This window comes from Balaenoptera ricei, chromosome 7 (genome assembly GCF_028023285.1).
Source record: "Balaenoptera ricei isolate mBalRic1 chromosome 7, mBalRic1.hap2, whole genome shotgun sequence".
NCBI lineage: Eukaryota > Metazoa > Chordata > Mammalia > Artiodactyla > Balaenopteridae > Balaenoptera > Balaenoptera ricei.
Genome location: NC_082645.1, coordinates 80,796,556 through 80,823,774, shown reverse-complemented (window position 1 = coordinate 80,823,774; position 27,219 = coordinate 80,796,556). Strand labels below are relative to the sequence as shown.

General features: G+C 34.1%; 1 pseudogene; it reads left to right on the top strand.

Annotated features, from left to right (window-relative positions):
• Positions 1–305: 305 nt before the first annotated feature.
• On the top strand, positions 306–26,436 carry LOC132368795 (3-ketoacyl-CoA thiolase, mitochondrial-like; annotated as a pseudogene).
• The last annotated feature ends 783 nt before the right edge of the window (positions 26,437–27,219 follow it).

The window sequence follows — 27,219 nt, the reverse complement described above, 5'->3', positions numbered from 1 at the left end:
TTCTGTTTAATGGTCTCCTTTCAGTTAAAGTTAGACTTTATACTTAATTCCATGGGTGTTACTAAATTTGGGTGTCTACCTTTTAAAAAACTATCAGTTGTAAAATATTTACATTATCATTAATTTTGACTTGAGAGATTCTAAAGCAGTTTACTACAAAATTTAATAACCATTTAAATAAATAATTGTCCTTTCTAAAATAGCATAATTAGCATATTTGGAAAATGTGTTAAAGGAAGCACAACTTTGAAGTATAAACCGTCTCTCATCACTGTGCATCTGGAGAAAAGCCCTCATCTATCTCGATGGGGAACATCATGCCAGGCCTACAACAAAAACAGGCCCTGCTGAAACCAGACATGATATTGTACTTCCACTGCAAATTCATTGATCCACATGCAGAGTTCACTTTTTCTCACTCTTCTCCTTTCTCTTCAAACCCCAAATAAAACATCCTCAGTCTTCAGTGTTTCAAATAATAACCTGGGTTTCTACTTCATTGAGAAAATTGAAGCAATGATGAAAGGTAGATGCATTATTTATTCAGTACAATACTGAATGGTAGTAGTGAAACCAGGTGTCATCACTTGTCCCTAAACTCGGGGAAATAATTCAGTCCTTCACTATATAGTGTATTATTAGCCCTGGGATTTTCACAGATGCCCTTTACGAGACTGAGGAGGTTTCCTACTATTCTTATTATACTGACAATTTTTTATCTTTAATAGGTGTTAAATGTTTTTAAAAGTTGTCAAATCCTTTCTCTGCACCTACTGAAATGATAATACATTCCCTTCTTTATCCTGTTAATATAGTGAATTCTATTGGTTGTTTTTAAATGTTAATCCAATCTTGCAGTATTGGATAAATCCCCCTTGGCCTTGGCTTACACTTTTAAATATTATTGGATTTAATGTGCTAATATTATAATTAGGATTATGGTATCTATATTCATAAGGGACATTGGTCTAGAATTTTTTTTGTAATGTCTTTACTAGATTTTTCTTAATTATGATAGCTTCATAATACAAGTTAGGCAATGGTCTCTCTTCCTCTATACACTGAAATAGTTTATGCAAATTGGGTCTATTTCTTCTTTCAGGTTTGACAGAATTCACCAAACCATTTGGACCTGGGGTTTTCTTTTGGTGGGATAGATGACAAATTAAATTTCTTTATTTGGTATATGCGTCTTCTATTTTTTCTTCTGTCAGTTTTGATCAGTTGCATTTTTTGTGAAATTCACCCATTTTATTTAAATAATTAAATTTGTTTTTGTTATTAATTTCTTTTTTTTATTTTTTAAGTTTCATTGCCTTGTGATAAAAATATTGTTTGCATTATTTCTTTGCTGAATTTATTGATGTTTTCTTTATGTTCTAATGTGTGATCAATTTATGTGAGTCCTATGTTTACCTGAGATGAAATTATATTCTCTAATATGGGGTTTTAAGTGCTGGTATATTTTTATAAGATCTATGATCTTTTTATAATACTGTTTAGGTGTTTTATATTTTTGCCTACTCTTTTGCCACTTAACATTACTTGAGCTGATAATGGTGTGTTAAGTTCTTCTTCTATGAATAAATTTCTTTCTATTTTTTGGCTCTCATATAATATTTTATTTATAAAGTTGATTGCGCTCATTTCTTGCACTGTTGTGCACATGGTCATAACTGTTATATATTTACTATGAGTGTGGCTCTTAGAATTTAAAGTTGTTTTTTATTGATTATATCTAATATTTGGTGTCTGAACTCTGCCTTCTCTAGTATCAGAATAGAAATACTTGATTTCTTTGTTTACTTTCTCTTGGATGGTATAGTTTTCTCATCCTTTAAATTTTAGTCTTTAGAGTCACTTTGCTTTGGGTATGCCTCTTGAATACAGTTTTGTTTTTTTTATAAATTTATTTATTTATTTATTTATTTTTGATTGTGTTGGTTCTTCATTTCTGTGCGAGGGCTTTCTCCAGTTGTGGAGAGCGGGGACCACTCTTCATCGCGGTGCGCGGGCCTCTCACTATCGCAGCCTCTCGTTGCGGAGCACAGGCTCCAGACGCGCAGGCTCAGTAGTTGTGGCGCACGGGCTTAGTTGCTCCGCGGCATGTGGGATCCTCCCAGACCAGGGCTCGAACCCGTGTCCCTTGCATCGGCAGGCAGACTCTCAACCACTGCGCCACCAGGGAAGCCCCTTGAATACAGTTTTAAAATTAGTTTCACTTTATCAGCCAATTAAAGTTTTTTGTATGTTTAATCAGTGTCAATTGCATTCACATATATTTGATATAACAAATATGCTTGGCTTTGATTCTATCATGATATTTTTTGTTTATGTTATATATACTGTGTTCCATTCCTCTGTGTGTTTTATTTTCTTTGTCCAGTGTTATTGCTCTGGCATTTATGAAGCTCATGTTTTTATTCTAATGGCTATGATTATACTAATAACATATGTAGTACTCTTATCCTTTTTTTCCCTGCTTAAACTTTTAATATGGGTGTTGTAGCTACCAAAAAAAAATCTTTGGACTCTGCTATGGACTAAATTTCATCCTCCCCAAACTTGTATACTAAATCCCTAAACCCCTGTGTAATGGTATTTGGAGATGAAGCTTTTGGGAAATAATTAGGTTTGGATGAGGTCATGACGGTGAGGTCTTCATGATAGGATTAGTACTCTTATAAGAAGAGACATCAGAGAGCTCTCTTTCTCTCTCCCCTGTGAGGACATGCAAGAAAGCAAGTATCTGCAAGCTAGGAAGAGAACTCTCACTAGAATCTGCCTATGATGGCACTGTGATCTCATATTTCCAGACTCTGGAACCGTGAGAAAATGAATTTCTGTTACTTAAGCCACCCTGTCTATAGTATTTTGTTATGGCAGCCCAAGCTGACAGAAACAGATTCTCATATGACTATATAAAAATCTATGAGCTTATTCTAACTTTCGCCATCCCTCTCTTCTCCTTCCACATTTTTAGTTGTATTATTTACATCTTGTCAATATGTTTGTCAGTTTTATATTGGTTATAGCCTTTGTTCCAAACTTCTACTCTTTGATCTATAACTAAATATATTCAATGCATACATTTTATTAAAATGTTTATTATCATTTCTTGGTTGGAAGAAGCTCATTTTCTAGTAGATTTCTCAGGAGGATTCTAAGTGCTCCTTGTGTTTTTGCATATTCAGTGGCTTCCTATAGACTTGATTCTTGAACGGCAACTTGGCTAGATGTAAAATCTTTGGATCACTTTTATTTTTTGAATTCTTTGTTGACTTACATTTCCTGTTCTGTCAAAAATCAAGAAGTCTGACACCAATCTGATTGTTTTTCCTTTATTAGTAAACTTGGTCCTTTTGCCTGAAGGCCCTAAACATTTCTTCTTTTATCTTTATTGCCTGACAATTTTGATAGGACCCGTCTTGAAGTTGAAGTTTCTAGGTCAATGTTCACTGATACACAAGCCCTTTCAATATACAGATTCAGGTATACTTTTATTTTTAGTATGTCTTCTTAGATTATAGTGTACATGCTGCTCTGTTCCACTGTTTTATTTTATTTTATTTCTCACAGAGGCCAAAATATACATAAATGTCTGTCTGTATATAGGGATGTGTGTGTGTGTGTGCATGTGTGTGTGCAGAGAGAGAGAGAGAAAGAACCAAAAGAACAAAAAATTTTAAAAAGAGAAGAAAAAATAATCCAAGAGAAATTGTTACATAAAAAAAGATACTCAGTCGTTTGTATCATATTTGGAAATTTTTGCATAGGATACTATACTAATAAATACTAAATTCGTATTTTAGTAATTAAAATAAATACTAATTCGTATTTTCATTTTGGAAGGTTATTTTTGCTTTGTGGTTGCTTTTTGTGGGGGGAGGAGAATGGATTTTTATCATCTGATTTTTCTTTTAATTATGAGTTCTACAATTCCAATCCAACATCCCAAGTTTCATTCCATTTTTCCTTATTTGTAACTTCTTTCCCCAATCATGAAAATACTGGTTTTCATTATTTGCAATATATTTACTAATTGGTTCAACCTTAGTATACATATTAATCATGTATTAGAAATATCAAACACTGATGCAGCAACTAGGCTGGTATTTTCAGGAGGCAGAGAGAAGCAAATAGGCCAGAGCATGATGAGCAGGTCAGAGAGAGGTGAAAGTTTAGCTTGGAAAATTAGTCTAGGGTCTAGATTCAATTATGAACGATAAGCTGGGTACAGAAATATTTTAAAGATATCAGTCATGCTTTGCTTACCAGGATTGGAGCAGTTATGAACAAATGCATGTATAATAAGAATTTGATTCTATGTTTACTTTAAAATATTATCTACCTTGATTGTGATCCATTTCCTCTCAGGAAAAAGAAGACCCAAAGTGTGTTTGGGTTTTGTTCCTGGGAGTTAAAATTTGCATTCACGTCCTTCACATATTCACATATGGCAGAGTTTCCTAAAGTCATTTTCAGAGAACGTAGTTTTTTTTGTTAGCTTTATTTTGTATTGTTTTTGAAAATTCTTCATGTGAGTAAATAAATGTGATTAAGAAAACATTTAACTTCTCTTCAGCTCTACATTTCTGCAATTTATTTGACCATCATTTTTCTTTATGTAAATCCCATTAATGCTTCAGGTCAGTTCCATGAAGTACACTTAGGGAAACAATTAGGCAAATTCCAAGTCAATAAGAAATTGCAGACATATTGTAACCCCTTTTCAAGGGATAAGAAATATAAAAGACTTGAGGAGAACAATACTGTTAGCACCAGGTTTGAATAGGAAAACACCTTCCTAAGTGGGCTTAGCATAGATGCATTCCCCAGTAAAATGTTTCCTCTTTAATGAGGAAACATAGACTCAGAATTTGAAGAAATTAATCACTCTCATACCTAAAAGCCAATTTTTTAAAAGGGTATTCATGTTCATGACTGCGGTATAATGTTTCCAAAGATGGAATTTATCAAGAATAATATAAGGTCTGAGTCTCTCCAACGAATCAAAGTTACCAAAGCAACTGCATTCAGTAACTTGATTATAGAGGATAGAGTAGATTTGAAACACATCATTAGATTGCTTTTCTTCCACCAGAATTTTAAAACCAAAATAAAAGGTAGCATTATGAAATCTGTAAAACTTCCTTTGAGATAAAACAAGAGTCATGATTTTAGAAAGAATATCAAATACATTATCAAAAGAAAATGGAAATTCCAATTTGGTCAGACCACTCTTTTTGCCCACTGCTCTACAGATTTCAGAGTCTTAATTCTGACTCTAAAATGCTTTAGTAAGTATTCATTTGCAGAATTATGTGTTAATACAGTGAATTGTTATATAGAAGACGCACTCATCAAAGTTGCCTTATTTTGTATGCAAATATTAAATGACTTTCTGTGACTTAATTTATTTATCAAATGAATGGCAGTAACATATGTCCTTATATATAAATTTAGACCTACATAGATTCAAATGAGTTATGGAAGTAAATTATACATGTTCCATTGATTTTATAGAAAAAAACAGATATATAAAGATATACCCAAAATGGTAGCTTAGTAATTGTCACATAAATTGAATATTTGACAGAAACAGAACTAGGAGAGAGTTTCATATGCCAAGGCACTGCACAGCATTGTTATGCTTGAGAAACACCAAAGCAACTTAGTTCTAGCCACATACCACTCCATCACACATCTTAATCATTTAAAAACTCCTGTTTAACCTTATATAGTAAAGATTCAAAACCTGATGTAAACATAAGTAAGAATCAATGAAGTTTCATTATTTACTTCTTGTTTGCTTTCAGTGAGTCCATATGATTAAATGAGTGGAAAGGCAAATAACTAATACAAATATATAATAACTGTAGTAATATTCCTAGAGCCTTTCTCTATCTATGTAAAAATCCAACCTTGTGTGTGTGTCTGTGTGTGTGTGTGTGTGTCTGTGTGAGTTTGAACATGCATGTATACAGATATTAAGTTTTGCAGGGAGAGAGACCTGGAGTTTGAATCCTTTCTCTCCCATTCTAGCTGCATGCACTTGGTAAATTCAACAATACTGAAAACCACAATTTCCACATCTTTAAAAAAGGATGATTATCGTTACTTCAAAGCATTGCAGAATATCCTCCCAACAAACATATTTTGTACTGGAACCAGCTCACAATGGCATGCAAAAGCCACACGTATGCATCTTTTTTCAACTCCCGTTCAGTGACATCACATTGACAGCTTGAAAGCAGACTTGGTGGTAGTATTCACACCATGAAAACCACCAAGACATATCACCTCTCCATGCCTAGAAGCAGTTTTCATGGCACACAACTGAATGACATATTATATGTACACAATGAATAGTAGTTCTGTAACCATTATTAAACCACTTAATTCTGGGTTAATTTATAAATTATAAATCTATGTGAACATCTAAGAGACTTTGAGGGAAAGTAGCCCTAATTTAAGGTTTGAAGACCAGTAAATATATAGCAATAACGATAACAACAAAAATTTAGAAATCCTGAATTTCTAAATTAAATAACCTTCAGTGGCTCTCTCAACATACAGACATATTTATGTAGAATTAGACAATTTTCCTAGAACTTTGTGATTAATATACTTTATTGCATTGTTGCCAGTGGTTTACTGTATCTACCTATGCTTTCTTTTGGAATTCAGAGAGCTGTTTGTGCTTTCGTCTTTCCATGTATAGTTTGTTAGGTGTATGCATCTTCCCTTGGAGTCCACGACTTATGCTACCCTAAAAATAAAATTCTCTAAGTTCTTAAAACACAAGATAAAGTGTAATTTAATGTCACATTAGACTGATTTTTCTTCTGGACAAGAATGCAAAGTGAATCAGTTTCTGTTGTTGACATTGACAGGGCAATACCCTAGATTCCCATTAAGTCCAATCCTATAATGGTGGTAACAATTTTTTTTAGCTTTGCTTTTTATCGTGCTGTGAATTTCAATAGAAATACTGATTCGAAATTTCCTTAATGGATTTTTTTCCTACAGTATGTGCTTTTACTTATGAGTGGGTAATTCTATATACTAGCTTGCAAAAATGGATAAAATATTGTAGATTGTTGTTATTATTTCCATGAAGAATTGTATGAATTGTTCTTGGAGGTAGAATCAGAAGTGCAGTGAAAGTATCCAAAAAAGAACAAATAAATCAAGGAGAATATATAGGACCGTGGAAAGTAACATCCATTCTTATGAAAAGAAAATGCATACCTTTCTCTGGTGATTCTTCTCTGTTGTTGTTGAAAAGTAAGTTGCTGATATCCATGCATGCTTACCATAAGATGTCTTTCTTATACATACTCTTTCCTTGGGCACTTCTGTTGTTTTTCTATATTCTCCACAATGCGGGAATCAGTTGTTAGCTTTAAATGAAAAGTTTAAAATGGCAACGTTAATTTGTATGTCTATATATGTAAGAGCTTAGATCTGCAATAAAAATTGCTGTTACAGCAAATAGGTAGTACAATATAAGGGAACATTTTAATCTAAAAAATTATATACAAAGCATTTTGGAAAAATTTTAAATTATATTTTGATAACCACATTTGACCTTCTGATCATAAAACTTCCGAGCAGGAGAATACCTCTATCTCAGTGAAAACTACTGAAATAAATGTCAAGCTGAATTCAGGCTTTGAGACTATTTCATTTGCTGTGAGTTAATTAATCTAGTTAATTGTCAAGTAAAGGAGTTATTATATGTTTCAGTGTTTGATCTTGAAGTAAAAATCATATAAACATTTCTGCTTCCATCCTGGTAGAGAAACTAACACTGGATTAGCCCTTCCACCATAAACAACTAAAAAATGGACAAAATATACAAAAAGTACTAATTTTATACATTGCCTAAAAGGGAGCACAGGTTTGAAATTTTAATGTGTAATATGGAAAGCAGATCACTGTTTGCCAATAGCTAGAGGAGAGGGAGAGAATTGGCTTCATAGGGATACAGGAGAATTTTGTAGGGAGATGAACATGTTCTGTGTCACTTTGTTGGTTGTTACACAACTGTTTACATTAGCTACAACTGAACAAATTATACACACAAAACTGGTGAATTTTATTTCATGTAAATTACATCTTGACAAAATAATTAAAAGAATTGATCATAGACCTAAAAATAAAAAGTCAAACCTATATCATATCTAGAATAATTTTTTTGAATATATCATACTGGTTCTTCAATAACAGAGTTTTGTTAGATATTACAAATAGACACAAATGCACTCTAGGTAAAAAGAAAAAAATAAGTAGAATCTCATCAAAAATAGTGGAAATATTTTCCACTATTCCAAAAATGTATATATTTTTATTTTTCTACTTTTACTTTTTTGTTGTTTTTGTGGGTTTTTTCTTGTTTTTGTTCTTTGTTTTTTATTTATTTTTTTGATTATTTTTATGTGTATATTTTAAGCATGTGATAAAAAGAATATTGCAACAAAATACATCATAATTTAATTTCTTAAATTATTTAGAGAAAATCTTAAAAAACAGTTAAAGTAAATTAAACATTTCACAGAGAAAAACAAAGAACAATTACAGAAGACTTTTCATCAAAAACTGCAAAAGACAGTTACAAATTTAAATGACCAAAAGGAAAAACAAACAGAGAGGGACAGCCCTATCAGTGTTAAATTCTATAGCTAGCAAAAATACCTTTAAAAAATGATGGAAAAATAGACTTTTTCAGACATATATAAAGTGAAACAATTAATCACCAGAAGACCTGAACTACAAGAGATGTTAAGTCCTCAGTAGAAAGAAAAACTCACTCAGATGGAAGTCTGACTCTACATAAAGGAGTAAAGCTCACTGAGAAAAGGTAAATATGTGGACAAATATAAATGACTTGTCATTTTGAACATTATCTTCAGGGACTTCCCTGACAGTCCAGTGGTTAAGACTCCATGCTTCCACTGCAGTGAGCATGGGTTCAATCCCTGGTTGGGGAACTAAGGTCCCAAATGCCACATGGTGTAGCCAAAACAAACAAAAAACAATTTTTAAAAAAGACAACAATCTTCAAAGTCAACAATTAAAAAACAAATATTAACAATATATTGGGAGGTTTATAACATATGTAGAAGTAACACATCTGACAACAATAACAAAAAGGCTACCAGGGCAAAATAAATGTCCTGTAAGAACAGAACATAAGGTTCTTACAGCATATGTAATATATTAGTTGAAAACAGAATGTGATAAGTTAAAATCATATAAATGTCAACTCTAAAACAACTATTGTTTTCAATAATTAAAAACCAACAAATGAAGATGACAGAAACATATGGAAAAGAGAAAAAGAACAGATGGAATAATAGAAAACAAATAAATGATAAATTTAAACTCAATTATATATTATATATGAGATATATAAAATTACATAATTCTATTAAATGTAAATTATCTAAACACCCCAATTAAATGGCAAAGATTTTCAGATTATACATAAAAAAGCGAGACTCCATGATATACTGCCTATACATAATCCACTTTAAACAAATATACAAATAAGATACATACATAAGGATAAATATGATACAGCATTCTAACACTAAACAAAATGCTAAAATGAATATATTAATATTAGACAAAAAGCCAAAACATGTTAGCTGGGATAAAAAGGGAAATTTTATGCTGATAAAATGTCAGTTCTTTATGGTGACGTAACAATCCTAAATGTTTTTACACCAAATTAAAGAAATCCACAGTACGTGAAACAAAAACTGATAGAACTACAGGAAGAAATAGACTCATTCACAACTTTAGTCAGAGGTTTCAACATTCCTCTCTGTTTCTATTTTTATTGCACGTGCATTAATTTTTAAAACTATTTCATGGGCAAAAGAGAAATAAGGTTATCTGTTAGAAATTATCTGTTATGTTATACATAATATCTACAAAATTTGATGTTTATATTATGTAACTTATCTATATTTTCTTTATTGTTGTTTTTTTCTGCCAAATTTGGAAGAAGAATATTAAAATTTAGACATATAATTATAGTTAATTTTAGCAAATTCTATTAAGCTCATTCTAAATTATTAGAACCTTCATGTTTGCAATATTATGAAACAGTCGAGAAATAAGTGACAAGCCACATGAAGCTAGTACATCTAACACACTACTTTTATTACTGTTGAAGGGCTAAGGTAAGAGTAGATCTTGGTGAGAAAGCCAAATTAGACTGTTTACAGAGCTCCACAGAACAGCAGTGTCAGGCTAGGGAAGATGTCCCTCTACCAAAGAACAAATCTGCTCCTGGAGGGAAGAGAGCAAAATGTGAGTTTTCTGTGAGTAGATAGTCTCCACGAGGCATAAGAATAGAGCTGAGTGAGCAAGCTTGTTCTTCTATTGCCAAATTTGCAAGCCAGACAAGCCATAACACCTTTCCTAAAACAGAATTAGGAAAAGGGGCAGAAAGAGGTTGGAAGTGTTGCACTAATTAGCTTCATCAGCATGAAGGAAAACATCAACAATAAGTGTGACGTACTCTCTATTTGAATGGATTTTTCAAAATGTCTACCATTAAAATATCACTCAAAATTGGAGCACTTTTCCATTATCAAAATATTTTAAAATATGATAATTAGCATTAAGAGTTAGCTAAATAACCCAAATCAGATTGCCATACTCAATTTGTGTTTATACAATGAAATATTCCTCAAAAATTTCTGAATATATCTAATTCAAATAAACTGCTAGAAACACCATCTAAAAGTACAGATGTCAATCACAGATGTTTTATTTTTCCGTAAAATATTCAAAAACAGATACACATGTTGAGTCAGTAAAATGTCTTTCAAACAAATATCTACTGGGAGTTTTTGTATATAGAGCATGCCTTGGAAAGTAATCATTTTAGTATATTAATCAGTAAAGTGTCTGTGGCATGTTGACGAGATTTCATTTGGAGTGTAATATGCATAATATCAGCAAGATTCCCCCAGACACACAGAAAAATATAGCAAATCAAATTTCCCTTTTAACTAAATGTATTGGAAAATAGTAGAGCATCAATATGTAACCTCCCTTGAAACCCAAGGTGAATATTTAAAAAAATAAAAGGGAGGGGCTTCCTTGGTGGCGCAGTGGTTGAGAGTCTGCCTGCTAATGCAGGGGACACGGGTTTGCGCCCTGGCCTGGGAAGATCCCACATGCCACGGAGCAACTAGGCCCGTGAGCCACAACTACTGAGCCTGCGCGTCTGGAGCCTGTGCTCTGCAACAAGAGAGGCCACAACAGTGAGAGGCCCGCGCACCGCGATGAAGAGTAGCCCCCGCTTGCCACAACTACAGGAAGCCCTAGCACAGAAACGAAGACCCAACATAGTAATCAATCAATCAATCAATCAATAAATCTTTAAAAAAAAAAATAAAATAAAATAAAATAAAAGGGAAACATGAGGAAAACCATTGTGAAGACAGAAGCATCTTAGCATGATCATTCTATGAAAAACTGAACTAAAAACAAAACATAGGTTCCAAAGATTCATATGAAATCCTGGAGGATTGCCTTTTACATACTATCAGTCATTGGCATTTGCCCTCTCATCATTGTCTTGTCTGTATTCCACAATGGAGCAGTGGCCGTTCTTTGAAACACTCAAACCACCAAAATAACCCAATGCTTTATGTTTTTCCTGTGTTACCATCAATTTTCAAAGATGATATTTAACTATGTTAAGGGTCAAACAAAGCAGACAAAAAACGCATGTCAGTTTTGTTGAAAATAATTGGAATGGGAAAAGATAGAGATGGAAATGAACCAAGTATTCAAAACTGATAAGGCTAAACGGGAAATACAATAAAAATCATAGAGAACAAAAAAAGTAAATGCACTCTTTTAATATGTGAGGCATAAAAAGGTTGCTTGTGAATTATTTAAAGATAAAGTTGAGAAGGTTAAAACATGCCAAACCTGATATACAGGGAACATAATCACCGACTTTTTATTCAATTGAGAAAAATAAAGAATTCTGTGATTAACTTTTCTTTTTGTCATAAGACTATACACACACACCCACACCCACTACACACACATATACATACATATTATATATATGTGTGTGTATATATATAGTGTATGTGTGTACACACATTCATCTTTGCCCAAATTTTTTTATTAACCGTTGATTTTACTTGAAAGAGCAGAATTCTTTATATATCCTGGCAATTTAATAAACTATTGAATTTTTTAAATCTACAGTGATATCAAAATATTTTGGTAATGTAATTCCTTTTAAAATGGAAACCTCACTCCTCCTCAGCTGGAACTTGAACCCAGCCACACCTCAGATTGGACTTGAACCCACAATCCCTGACTTCGGAAGGAACTCGAACCCACTGTCTTTTAATTAAAACTGCTCACCTGGTGTCAGGACTTACTGAAGCTCAAGTTCTTTTGTCTCAGCACAAAAAGAATTCAGTGTGAGGCAAAGTGATAGGCAAAGAGTGAGTTTATTAGCATAGGAAGCTTGTAAGAGATACAAGCAGGCAGGCAAGGGAGCAAAGCCCTGAGGACAAAGAGAGCTACATTTTTATAATCAAAGAAAAAGTGGGGAGGGGAGAAAACCACTTTCTTCCTCCCTCTTAGGCAGACGTCAAGGCTTACATCATTAGTTCCTCCTTTAACTCTATATAGTCTAAAAGGGACTGTTATGGCACTATTTAAATCATATGTGTATTAGTAAAAGGTGGTAGCATATACTAAAATATGGTAATTCATCTGAAGTTTCAGCATAATGGACCCTTTCACCTAGTTTCTTTCCCCTTTCACCTATTATCCTGTTTTGGCTACATGCAAGAATGCAATTTTTCTTAGGGTCTGTTATCTTATAGACCTCCCAAGGCCAAATGCAGGTCTTGTATCTATTTTTCTGTGGTAGTAGCCTAAGTAAGTGTGCTTAGTTTCAGAGTATTCTGATTGTTGCTTAGCTGCCAGATGTTCTGGGCATTTTCTGGTTGGTGTCTAGCTTATGGTCACCTCCTGAAGTCCCTCTCTATCTATCTCCCCCTCGTGGGGTTTCTAGCTGTGTAAATATCTTATTCCATCCCTATCAAAATGATCTTTCTATTAAGAAATTACTATATAAATATAAAAAATGCCCCATTTAAAAAATATTTTAATGCATTTATTTCCATCAGGATATCAATTGCAATTAGATAGCAGTATTATTGACTGAATAGTATAGATTGAGCAAAAAGTGTTCAATCATTTCTTTTGCCATCACAGGTAACTTTAAACATAATGTTATATTTTGAAGCCAGACAAAAGTGGGTGAGGCAATATTTACTTGATTTCTCACAATTGAAACAGTATGAATTCTTGAGCCCAGCATTAGTTTGAATGATACTGGGGGCCACCTTTCAAACTTTTGATTATAGTTTGAAAGAGCCATCTCCATGCTGAAGTTAGGTTCTATGCAGAGGAACTGCATATTATTCATTATGTATTTATTCTCAGACCTTTAGCTGTACAATAAATAGAACTTTTATTCATTGAAACATAAATTCAGTTTTGCCATTTTGGCCATTATTGCTTAATCGTGGTCCAAATAATCAATCATATACCAATCATTAATAATATTTAATACCTGTTATGGACTGAATTATGTCCCTCCAAAATGTGTATACAGGAGCCCTAACTCTCAATGTGATTGTATTTGTAAATAGGACCTTTAAAAATTTCAATACAGTTAAATGAAGTCATAGGATGTCCTTAGAAGAAGAGGGAGAAACATTAGGGATGTTCACACATAGAGAAAAGGCTGTGTGAGTACTCAGTGAGAGCATGGCATCTTCAAGCTAAGGAGAGAGGCCTCGGGAGAAACCAAATCTGCTGACATCTTGATCTTAAACTTTCAGCCTCCAGAACTGTGAGAAAATTAATTTCTGTTGTTTAAACCTCCTAGTCTGTGGTATTTTGTTATGGCAGCCCTAGCAAACTAATGCAATAATACCTATAGGTACATTTATCTGGATTAATTGATTTAATCTTCAGTACATTCATATTAATGGGTGTACTAAAATTAATCACAGATAACATTATCTATTATATAGATAAGTAAAACAAGACAGAAATGTTAAGTAAATCCTCCTAGTGCACACTGGCAGTAAACGACTTATGTAGTACTTGAATGCAAATGCTTGGACTCCAGAACGCTTGAGATTACCATTTCACTATGACTTTTCTCTGGAGCTAGCAATCTAGCTATCTATGTATATTTCAATTAATCTAATATTCATTCATTCATCTATCCATTCATCAACCTACCTATTCACCTACATTTTTAATCTGAATATTCAAAACATTCTATATTTCATTTTGGAATTTTTGTGTATTTAAAATGCATGTCATGTATAAATAGGTAAAATTCAATAATGCAATTTTTGAGAAAGAACTATGATATAAATAAATTCTTTTTTTATTTGAATTTTATTTTATTTATTTTTATACAGGAAGTTCTTATTAGTTATCTATTTTATACATATTAGTGTATATATGTCAATCCCAATCTCCCAATTCATCCCACCACCACCCCCCTCACTTTCCCCCCTTGGTGTCCATACATTTGTTCTCTACATCTGTGTCTCTATTTCTGCCTTGCAAACCAGTTCATCTGTACCATTTTTCTAGATTCCACATGTATGCGTTAATATATGATATTTGTCTTTCTCTTTCTGACTTACTTCACTCTGTATGACAGTTTCTAGGTCCATCCATCTCTCTACAAATGACCCAATTTCATTCCTTCTTATGGCTGAGTAATATTCCATTGTATATATGTACCACATCTTCTTTATCCATTCATCTGTCGATGGGCATTTAAATTGCTTCCATGACCTGGCTATTGTGAATAATGCTGCAATGAACATTGGGGTGCATGTGTGACATAAATAAATTCTTATTTAAAAAATCAGTTGAAATCTTTTATCCTTATGTGGTGCTTTTGGGTTATGCATAATTATGGCACAATCAGAAATTCATATTTTTGAAGCATATTAATTGAAAAACACTGCAAATAGTCATGCAACTAGAAATAGGAATTGTGTTCTCAGTGGTTCAAGGGATGTGAAACCCTGGTAGTTACCCTGATGAATGTTTACATAATCATTCACAGTTACCATCCCTGTGGATTTAACTCCTGATGGATTTTGAAAATTATTTTCAAGTTCTTTTGGATGACCAATGCTCCAAATATTCTGTCATTCCCTACACTTGTGTCATTCTGTATTGAAACTTGATGAAAACCAATTATCTAGACAAGTTGGTACCTGTTCAATAACTTTTCATTGATTCCTTATAACAGATGCCATCTTTTGATCATATTTAAATGTGTCTCTTCAAAATAACCACTTTAAGATTCAATCTATGTATATTTCCAATATTCAATTAGAATATTAGGATATCATTAATAGATTGCAAAATAGTTAGTGCAAAGGGAAATTTGTATAAGATCATCTAACCCTTGTGATGGTTCTGAGCATTTTAAAGCATGATTGAGTTTAAATAAAACATTAGTAAATTTTGATTTAGATATGTAAATTGACTTGTTAGCTCTAAAACATTCTATATAATAAAATGCATAGATTTTGCATTTTACAAATATTCACACAATATGTAAATTATAATTGACCTATTTAAGCTTAAGTGAACCACAGAAAATATATTGAAATAGAAATACTTCCATTATTTTCTGCTATAAGAACCAAAAGATCATATTTTGACATATTCTTTAGAAAAATAAGGTGAAAGAAGTTTTCTCCCTTGGATAATAAAATAATGTTTATGCATTGAAGTCAGTAAACGTAAGAAGTTAGGCCTGATAAATTCGGGGTGAACAAAAAAGGGATATCCAAAAAAAGTAATGGTGACAATAGGCAGATGTCTTTTGTAAGTCTTTATTTCTATCTATAATTTTAACTGAAACTCTAAATACTGAAAGAGAGTAGCTGAAGTTCTTTAAAATGTAACAGAAATGAGGGCCATGAAATTAAGTCGGAGTAAATATTTTTTCAAATGTGGTCACATATAGAGTCCATCCAATTTACAGAGGCCATAATTTAGGTAGATACTCAAGCTCCAAGAGTCAAAGTGAAGACCTATAATCTGGTAATTGAGTCCTGCAAAATCGTTCTGTACCCTAGATCATCAGAAAGATAGTAGATGACTTCAGTTTTCCAAAATTAGAAACAAGCTGAAAATCTGGAAAGCTTGGTGTCAGAAGAAATAAAAGGCTCAAGTAGGTGACAACAATGAGGGAGCAGAAATTCAAGATCTTCTGTCATTAAGACAACACAACAACAATTAGAAATGCCAGCGTGAACCTGTGAACCTGTGAGTCCAGGACATGTTGGCCCTCTGGGCACATGAATACTTTCTGTAACCCCATTTTCTCTAGACTTTGCCAATTCTATCATTCTATCATGCTTATATTAAAAATAATAAGAAAAATGTCACTAGCTAACGCCCTTGTATGCATAATTCAAGACTTCAGCCCACTGGAAAAACCCTCTTTTTCTCAGCCCACATTTTCAGGTTACATGTATTTTCTAACATGTTCACTTTCTTCTTTGCAAACACCTATTCACGTTTCTTGCTCTCTGCTCCTGGAAAAATTTCATAAAGGCAGTACTTCCCAATTGCATCTGCTGCTGCCCTTTCCTGGTGTACCCATTTCTGCAAATCTTCTAAGTCCAAGTGGTGCTGAAATTCTCCTTTATCCCCCTTGTGTCATAGTTTTTCACTCTTACAAGCTACAACCTATTTCTTTCTTCTCTTAATTCAAGAGTAACACTTTTGCTCTTTCTTCAAGTCTTACTCTGTACCATGTAAGAGGTTATATGAGTACCTTTTAACTTTTTAATTCTAACGTCATTTTCAGATATACAGAAAGTTGCAAGAATAAATACAAATATTCTCATATACTCTTCACACAGATTCTTCCCTCATCTCTCTCTCTCTCTGTCTCTCATGAGAATGTTACTGATATTATGCCCCTTTCTCTGTAAATACTTTATTGAATATAGCACACTTAACAACATTAGGAAATTAACACTGATACAGCATTATTCTCTAATTTGAAGACATTATTCAGATTTTGACAATTTTCCCAATAATGCAACTTATATGACAGAAAATGCCAAAAATCCTGGATCATGCCTTGCATTCAGTTGTCACGTCTCTTGAGTCGCTTTTATTTTGGCAGATTAACTTTTTTTTTTTAATTTTATTTTTTAGAGAACAGTAATTTTGCATAAAATGCATCTCTCTTTGGAATGTCTGATATGTCCAGGTTATAGATGGGTTTTTTTGTCAGGAACACCACAGAAACAATATCGTGCTATTCTCAATGCCTTATGTCAGTTAGCATATGTTATTGAAATGTTTCATGATTCATTATATTAACCTGATCACTTTATCAAGTTGTTCCTGTCAATTTTTTTCCACTATCTTGTAAGGAGTTATATTGAGATCGTATAAATATTTTGTGACACCTCAAAATATCACTCACTTCTTTTAGTATCCATTGATGAGTCTTGCCTCAATTAATGTTGATAGTTGTTAAATGGTGATTTTGGGGATCTCTTCATTCCTTTCTTATTTATTACTTGAGCCTCTACTATAAGAAAGGGCTTTCCATATAAATATAGATATATAAACTATTAAATATGGCATAATAGTAAGTTGATTGGGACTTCCCTGGTGGCGCAATGGTTGAGAATCCGCCTGCCAATGCAGGGGACACGGGTTCGAGCCCTGGCCCAGGAAGATCCCACGTGCCGCGGAGCAACTGAGCCCTTGAGCCACAACTACTGAGCCTGCGCTCTAGAGCCCAGGAGCCACGGCTACGGAGCCCATGTGCCACCACTACTGAAGCCCACGTGCCTAGAGCCCGTGCTCCACAACAAAGAGAAGCCACCACAATGAGAAGCCCACGCACCGCAACAAAGAGTAGCCCCCGCCCGTCACAACTAGAGAAAGCCCGCGCGCAGCAACGAAGACCCAACGCAGCCAAAAGTAAATAAACAGACAAACAAACAAAAAACTAACTTGGGAGAAAAGCTCCATCCACTCAATTAAGGGAACACTTCCAATAAAAAAGTTTAAAAAAAAAAAATAGTAAGTTGATTCATTTAAGAAGCTATAATCATTTACTATCATTATTTAATTCAATGCTGAATTGCGTCATATTAGCCATGGGAGTTCCTCAAGTTGGCTTCTGTGTCCTTTTTGTGTGTCTCAATTTTGAGTACTTACATTCAGAAACAAGGTCATCCAAGTTCGTCTTGTACTGTTCCTGCTCCAGCCTGGAATCAGACATTTCTCCAAAAAATTCTAGTTCCTATTAGTGGAGAAAGAGTATTTAGAAACCAGGATCTGGCTCTGGGTCTGTGATTGTTACTTGATTGCCTTGTCTTCTAGCACCTCTCAGACGACAGAACCAGAAGTAAGATCTCATGAACTGTTGATCTTCTTCAGCAAATCCAATTATAAATTGGATTTTCTTTGTCACTCTTCCATACCAACCACTTTTCCTTGGGCACCTTTTACTTCTTTACTTTATTTCTATTCTCTTCTTAATAGTCCTGCTTTTCTTTAAGACCCTTTAAAAGTTTTCATTCTAATTTTTTCTTCCTTGACATCTTATCTTCATTCCTGATACAGGTAAGATAAAGCAGAGCCTAAATACCCAGGTATATTTGCAAAAGCTTAGAACATGAAGAAATTATATGATTTCTTCATGAATGGTAGGGGATGGATTTAAACCCAGGCATGATGACCCATGTTAAGCATTTTCTCAGTCTGCTTTAAGAAAAACATTTCAAAACCCAGTCACTCCTATGGGTTTAATAACAAAAAGATGTTGGAGTCCTAAATCCCAGTGCTTGTGAATGTGGACTTGTTTAGAAATAGGGTCCTTGCAGATGATCAAGTTAAGATGAGTTCAGTAGGGGGAGTTCTAATCCTATATGATTGCATCCTGAAAATAAGGAGGGGATTTGGACATGGAGACAGACAGACAGACACACACACACACACACACACACACACACACCTCCATATGAAGATGAAGGCAGAGGCCAGGTTGATGCAATATAAGCCAGGAAACACCAAAGAGTGCATGCAAACCACCAGAAACAGATTCTCCCTCACAGGCCTCAGTAGGAACTAAACCTGCGGACACCTTGATCTTGGACTTCTAGTCTCCAGAACTGTGAAACAATATCTTTCTGTTGTTTAAGCCACACAATTTTTGATGCTTTGTTATGGCAGCCCAGCAAATTAATAGAATCACAAAAGTAGGGTGTTATTAAATTTCTACATTATGCTACATTTCTATATAGATCATAAATAGTGTTAAATTTTTCTCTTCCTATTTAACTCATTTGTGAAAGTTAAAAAAAAAAAAAAGTTGTGTCATTCATTATGTACTTAATGGTCCAGACATTTAAAATACCAAACGTTAATACCATGTATTAGAATAAAAACAAAGTACATCATAAACTAAATAAGAGATTAGAACAGTAGGTCATTATGAGAAAACAGAACATATTGGACTTAGGTAAAAATGACAACCTCTGGGTTGAACAATTTATACTAAGTAAAGAAGAAGAATTTTAATGACATAATGTAAAAGCTTCTCTAATGGGAAAAACTTGGCAAGCAGAGGGTTTAGAGAGAAGTGCACACCTCAGTTATTTTGAAGATAAGTGTTTCTAAAGTTATTCTAAAATTTAATTTGGTTTAATTAAGTGAAAGGACTCTTTTGGCTCTGTGTGCATACAGGTGGGAATCAGTGAAAGCTGTTTATTCTTTGGTTCTACACATAAAATTTTCATGGTGAGGTTACTTCTATATTTTAAAGAGGAACACTAAAAGTAGAAACTGCCATAGTGTATAAAAGGGGAATAAAAATGTTCTTTAATTCCTAAGGGAATTGCTTTCCTATTCTTTTATTCTTTTTCCAGTTTTAATAAAATATAACACCTTTGGCTTTCAGGATTTAAATCAAAGTTTTTTATGTTGAAAATAAGAAATGTTTTCTTAAATTCACTTATAAAAACTGACCTTTGTAAATTTATTTCAATCTCAGAAATCCTAGAGTGCCAATGAACTTGCTGAAAATCTACCAAGGAATGGATTCTGAAAAGATGCGATATATTTATTAACTAAAATGCCTCTCAATATTATTCTTAGTCATTTCACCTTGGTGAAAATAAGTCTTAGAAAGATTTAATATTTTCATGACAAAATTAACCTAAAGTTATTAAGCCATTTTAGACCCCATGATTCCATGTCTTTCATTCCCTTACTCAAGACTAAACTCTTCTTTTTCTTCTTAGTTACTTGCCAAATATATATTATTCCACTGTTATACAGCTCAAATTTCACTTCTTTTTTTAAGCTTTTCTGGTTACTTTTTCTCCCACCTCCCCAAACAGAGTTCAGTACTCAATCTGACTGCTTATTTTATCCCTGCCAATACCTTACTTGCAATGCTTGTGTCATAACTATCTGAAAACATGTCTTTCTCCATTGATAAACACGTGTTATTTTAGGGTTAGAAATTTTATTCTGGTTATCTTTTTATTCTTATGATGTATCATAGTGGTGCATGATAGTCTACACAACGATGTTTACTAAGTGAATTAATAAAGTCATGTTTTCGTTATATATTAGCCAAAGGTCACAGGTCATTGTACATACCTCACTCATGGGTTTTATTATTCCCTGTAGCTAGATGATTTGTACATCTTGGGTTTCCCAGGACAGTTCTGTGTATTTTGTTTTTAATTAAGATATAGTTGATGTATAATATTACATAAGTTACAGGTGTACAACATAGTGATTCACAATTTTTAAAGGTTATACTCCATTTGTAATTATTATAAAATATTGACTATGTTTCCTGTGTTGTACAATACATCCTTGAGGCTTATTTTATACATAATAGTTTGTACCTTCTTAATCCCCTACCCCTGTCTTTTCCCTCCCCCCTTCCCTCTCCCCACTGGTAATCACTAGTTTGTTCTCTATTTCTGTTTGTTTCCTTTTTGTTATATTCACTAGTTTTACTTTTTTAGAATCTGCATATAAGTGATGTCATACAGTATTTGGCTTTCTCTGTCTGACTTATTTCACTTAGCCTAATATCCTCCAAGTCCATTCATGTTGCTGCAAATGGCAAAATTTCATTCTCTTTTTATGGCTAAGTAGTATTCATTGTGTACATATATACCACATCTTATTTATCCATTTATCTGTTGATGGACACTTAGGTTGCTTCCATACCTTGGTGATTGTAAACCATGCTGCTATGAACACTGGGGCGCATGTACCTTTTCACATTAGTGTTTTTGTATTTTTCAGATATATACCCAGAAGTGGAATTGCTGGGTCATGTGGTAGTTCTATTTTTAGTTTTTTGAGAAACTGCCATACTGTTTTCCACAGTGGCTAAGCCAATTTACATTCCCACCAACAATGTACAAGTGTTTTCTCCACATCCTTTCCAACATTTGTTGTTTGTGGTCTTTTTGATGATTGCCATTCTGACAGGTGTGAGGTGATATCTCACTGTGGTTTTAATTTTCATTTCTCTGATTAGTAACAATGTGGAGCATCTTTTCACATGCCTGTTGGCCATCTGTATGTCTTCTTTGAAAAAATGTTAATTCAGGACTTCTGCCCATTTTTTAATCGAGTTGACTGGGTTTTTTTGATGTTGACTTGTATGAGTTGTTCATATATTTTGGATATCAACCCTTCACTGGTCATATCATTAGCAAATATTTTCTCCCATTCAGTAGGTTGTCTTTTTTGTTTTGTTGATAATTTCCTTTTCAGGACAGTGCTGGTTTATACTTATTATCCTGGCATCCTGTCTGGCTTAGGCTTTTTCCAGATTTATCGTTTTTAAAGGGATTATTAATAATTACTTTAAAGTAAATTGGATAGATTGGGTGGGCCTTCAGTTTGTATTTCTGCTTTAAGCCATGGTTTTATCCAGTTTGAGCCACCATCTTATCTCATAGTGTGTGAGACATATTGCAGTGAATCGTGTCCTCATGTTAACCGGTTATTATATCTGAAAGATGAGCAGCAATTACTCATTTCTCTCTTTCCATCTTCTTCTAAAGAAAACAACTGACACTTCCCTTTCAAGAACAACATGCTGATAAAATCTTGTGTGCTCTAACAGAGGCAAGTTGGGAGAGCTAACTTTCTCTGCTATGTGGGGAGTAGTAAGTGTTGGATGTTGTTGCTTCTGCTGACCACATAGTTTACAAATATGGTGCAGTTGGCTGTGCTGTGGCTTTCATAGCCAGTGCTTGATCCTTTGAAAAGTCCGTGGATAGGAGTGACTTCTGATCAAGCTTGATGCAGTGGCTTAAACAATATTCTAGGTCTTGGTTTTTCTCTGATCTTATCTTGACTTTGTTTTCAGTGAGTAGGAACAACTACCCTCAGACTCTCTTTCTGGTAGCAAGATGGCAGTGGCTCCTAAATTTCTAGTTCAGGAGAAAAAAGAACTACTTATAAATTCTCCAAATTTTCTGACATTCATTCAATAGACAGGTTCTGAATATTCACCATTCAATATTTGCTTGATTTGTCTCATGCATGCTCCTCTTCTGAAAGAATCCAAGCGCAAATTCCCATGGAGACTCTAAAACTGACCTCAAATAATATCTAGAAGGAGAATGGATATAAGATAACAAATAAAACTATCTGTGACTCTGAGACCCTGGAATGTACTAGGTGTTCTATAATTATTAGTTTTCCTCTTTTTGCCATAAGTAAGGCCAACTGTGTAGGTATACTCCCAAAAATCTGCTTACAAAATCAGTTTTAATCTTTCTGAGGTCAAATTTTCAAAAGGGTTTAATTCAAGATCTAAATCCAGGCTTATCCTATTCACCAGATCTAGCATCCAGCTGCCCTTCTGGGTTTCCACAGGCATTATAACAATGCACTACTGTTCACATTTGGAAAAAGAATAGTGTGGCTTTCTTACAAGCTCTTTGAACTTTATTTAAAAAAAAAACTTTGTCATATTTCATCATCTATTAAATAAATATTACATTTTGATATGAGAATTTGTTAAAAGATTAGGGATAACTAGTTGGAAAAGAGGGGAAAAGAAAAAGAAAAATACTACATTATAAACTAATATCTTATTTTACCCAAGAATGGCAGTTAAATAGCTGAATTTAAAAAATGGAAGAAGCTTATTACCTATAGTGTTTTTGCTTTTCTGGAGACAGATTCAATTGAGAATGATAACCTCAGAAGGATGGTCTACTGACCCCTAAGTCGAAGCCTGACTTCATTTAAAGTTAGAGGAAACAAGAGTTGGCTGGGAAATGATGGGAGAATGCTCCTAGTTTTCTTTCCATGGTTTCCTTTGTATATACTTTTCTTTAATCTTTGGAGAGACATTTTACAGTTCTGCTGCCCGTAAAAGTTATGTTTGAATGTATTCTACAAAAGTTGCAAAGCTGGTAACTCATAAAATATTCCTGAGGTTGGCAAGTTTCACAAGACGAAAGGTTCACACAGCTCTAACAAGTAACTAAAAAGGAGACTGGTGTAGTGGGCACCAGCACAGCAGTTTAAAGTCCCATGCTGGATACTGGACTGCAGTTTGAATTCTTATCATGGGCCCAAGAAGATAAATATTATCCCCAACATGCTTATCCTTAATTGGTGTGTTTAAGCTTAATTGACCTTACTACAAAATAATTGAAAATATGAATAAAACAACCCTGTTTTTTGTCCTTTTTTTTTCTCAAAAGAAGATGAAAATTCTACAATGAAGAGGATTTTCACATTTATATTTAGCTCGTTTTGCTTAAGCTTGAAAAACAGGTCTCTAGTTTCTGCCAGCACTTGTAACCAAGGAGAATGATTACCACATGCAGGTGTCACTGATTGGTTGGAATTGAAAGCTGCAGATTGTCTTGAAGGCCTGAACTGATCTCTCTATCCCCTAATCTCCATTTACTTCTGCCAAATGCCGTTAGAGAGCAGTCAGATCTGTTTTGACCAACAGCATAGCTAACAAGTAGGATCGATGTCAACATATCATTGGTGTTTATGGGGGAAATATATATATATAAAATAGATGAACATTGTCTGAAAATTATATTTCTACATGTATATATTTTAAAAGATTAGTTATAAACATATTTTAACCAACTAAATGGACCTGCTGTTGAGAATTCTGCTTTCTATTCTAAATTTCCCAAAATACTTTGCAGTAGTACCTTAAGTAAGGAAAGGGGAGATATATATATATATATATACACACACACATATATATATATAAACAAACAACAACAACAGAAACCCACCCATCTAATGAATAGACACTAAGATTTATGACATAAGGCTATAAAATACTTAAAAATAATTATAAGCCCTTGCAGATAATATATAAAAGCCTTATTCATTAAGTGGACTGTATCTTTATTTATAGAACATACAGAAACTCTCTTAATATGTCTTCACATAATCTTTGAGACTAATTGAAGGTTTCAATTCCCTTTTGAAAATATACCAACTGAATAACTGTGGCTAATAAGTGCCTCTCTCTTTTGCTCCACACCTTCTGCACTTCTTACTTTACCTAATGAAACCATTGCTAGATGTTGTGTGAGGCCTTAGGATGTCTTTTATGCAAAATGTGGAAAATAAATCAGTAAACTAAGTTTCGAAGAAAGGCTTTGTCCCTACATCATAAGGTGCATGCGTATGTTTTAACTTGAAATAAAATTTTTAAGGTATGCGTGCATTTTTTGTTTGTATATGGTTCCTACTTTAACCTACTTTTCAATTAACTTACCAAATAATTGTTCCAATCAAGTAAGATAAGATGCCTCTTAAACTATATACTATAGAAGTATTACGAATGCAACATAAAACATAGAACTTTTAAAATATAGTGATGGCACTGAAAATTATAATTTTATATTTTAAACATGTGTCTTCAATTCCTCTCATTTGGGATTCCTTTAACTTAGAAACTAAATATAAAGAAAATCTCAAGTGCAAATACTAGGAGGGCAGGGGAGATTAACCTTATATTTGCCAAATTTTTAGAGGCAGATTAAAACTTCTACCTACAACTCCCATTGCATCAAATGATACTATCCTCTCCAGAATTTGATTAACAAAAATTCTACTATTAAAAATGAATTCCATTGTTTTGCAAATCTTTCTGTTATGAATGAAGAATAAACCCATCAGAGCTTCAAGTTGGTGAACAAATGAAAGTGCTGGCATAGGTGGGTGCCCAGAGGGTGTGGAAGGTCCACACCCCACCTCCCCATATCTTGCCCTATGCATCTCTTCTATTTGTCTGTTCTTTAGTTGTATCCTTTATAATAAACTGGCAAATAGCTCTTCAGATGCTGCATACTTGGCAAGGCACGTCAGTTTGATGTGGGAGTTCCTAAAGAGACCTCAGCTCTCACTGTTAATAGGCTCTGTGGCTCTGGTTTCCAGTCCATTGTGAAAGGATGTCAGGAAATGTGTGTTAAAGATGCTGAAGTTGTCTTGTGTGGAGGAGCCAAAAACATGGCTCCTTACTGTGTCAGAAACGTGCGTTTTAGAGCCAAGTTTTGATCAGATCTCAAGCTGGAAGATTCTTTGCAAGCAGCATTAACAGAGCAGCATTTCCAACTCCCCGTGGGAATTACTGCAAAGACTCTTGCTGCAAAACATAAAATTAGCAGAGAAGAATGTAACAAACACACCCTGTAGTCAGAGCAGAGATGGAAAGCTGCTAAAGATGCTGGCTACTTTAATAATGAGATGGTACCAGTTGAGGTAAAGACAAGGGCAGGAAAACAATGCAAGTAATGAGCCGGTTTGGTCCCAACGAGCCTGGAGCAGTTAAATAAACTTCCTCCAATTTTCGAGGGAGAAGGGACCATCAGTGTAAGAAATGTACCAGAAGTATCTGATGCTTTCATAGCTAGTAAAGATGCTGCTGAAAAGCATAACTTTACACTGGCAAGAATTGTGAGCTATTTTGTATCTAGATGTGATCTCTCTGTCATAGATATTGGTTTTGTCCCTACCTCCAATGGGGCACTAAAGAAAAGAAGACTGAGTCTTAAGGGCGTGGATTTGGTAGAGGTAAATGGAGATTTTGCTCCCCAGTACTTGGCAGTTGAGAAGAGCTTGGATCTTGACCCAGGTATAACCAATTTAAATGGAGGAGCCATTACTTGGGATCAGCCATTGGGAGGATCTGGATCAAGCATTATTGCACACATGTTTCATGAATTAAGATGTGGAAGTGGAAAACGTGCAGGGGCATAAGCTTGCATTGGGGTTGGCCAGGGTATGACACTAATCCTTCAGAGCCCAGCCTGAGGAGAGAAAGGAGCCCACCATGGCCCACAGTTACTTTACTTGGCCAGGCCACATTAGAACAGGGAGCCTTTAGAGCAGCTGCTAAAACTGACTATGCCCTGCCACTGAAACAGTGATTGAGTGTGAGCAAGGGTTGATGAGGTAAAGATGTATTTATCATGAGTTAAGAGCTGAGGCCAGAAATAAGTTTTCTCAAATTTGCACTAAATGTGATATATTTCTGAACTGAAGTTTAATTATAGAAGGCCTTAAAAAAGTCATATTCTGGCCAATGACCACCACACATGCTTTAGATCATATGATTGCAAGGAAATTGAATGTGTTGCCTTCATTTCCAAAAATAAATAGATGAATGAATCCATGAATAAATACCTTTATGAGGAATTCTTAAATTTTCTTATGATTTTCTTTTTACATTTTATACTTTACAATGGAATATTCTATTAACATTCTTTAATAGAAACAAGTGAGAAAGAGCAAGCCCCTGACATGCAGGCTGTGGCCTCATAACTCTCAGCCAGGCCTTGGTGTTGCTTCAAGCTGTCCTGGCACTCACAGCTAGGTTTCCGCGTCTCCTGCTGAAAATAAACTTTTTTACAGAACCTCAAACTCAGATAAGACCACTCTGTGATCATTATGGATAAAGACAAAAACAAGACCATTCCTTAATCATGGCTGAGCATAGACAAAGCACTACCCAACCCACAGCTTCACAAGTATAACCCTTCCCTGGTTAATATGAGCAATGGCTGTTTCTTAAATAGTTACAGGATTAGCCTCACT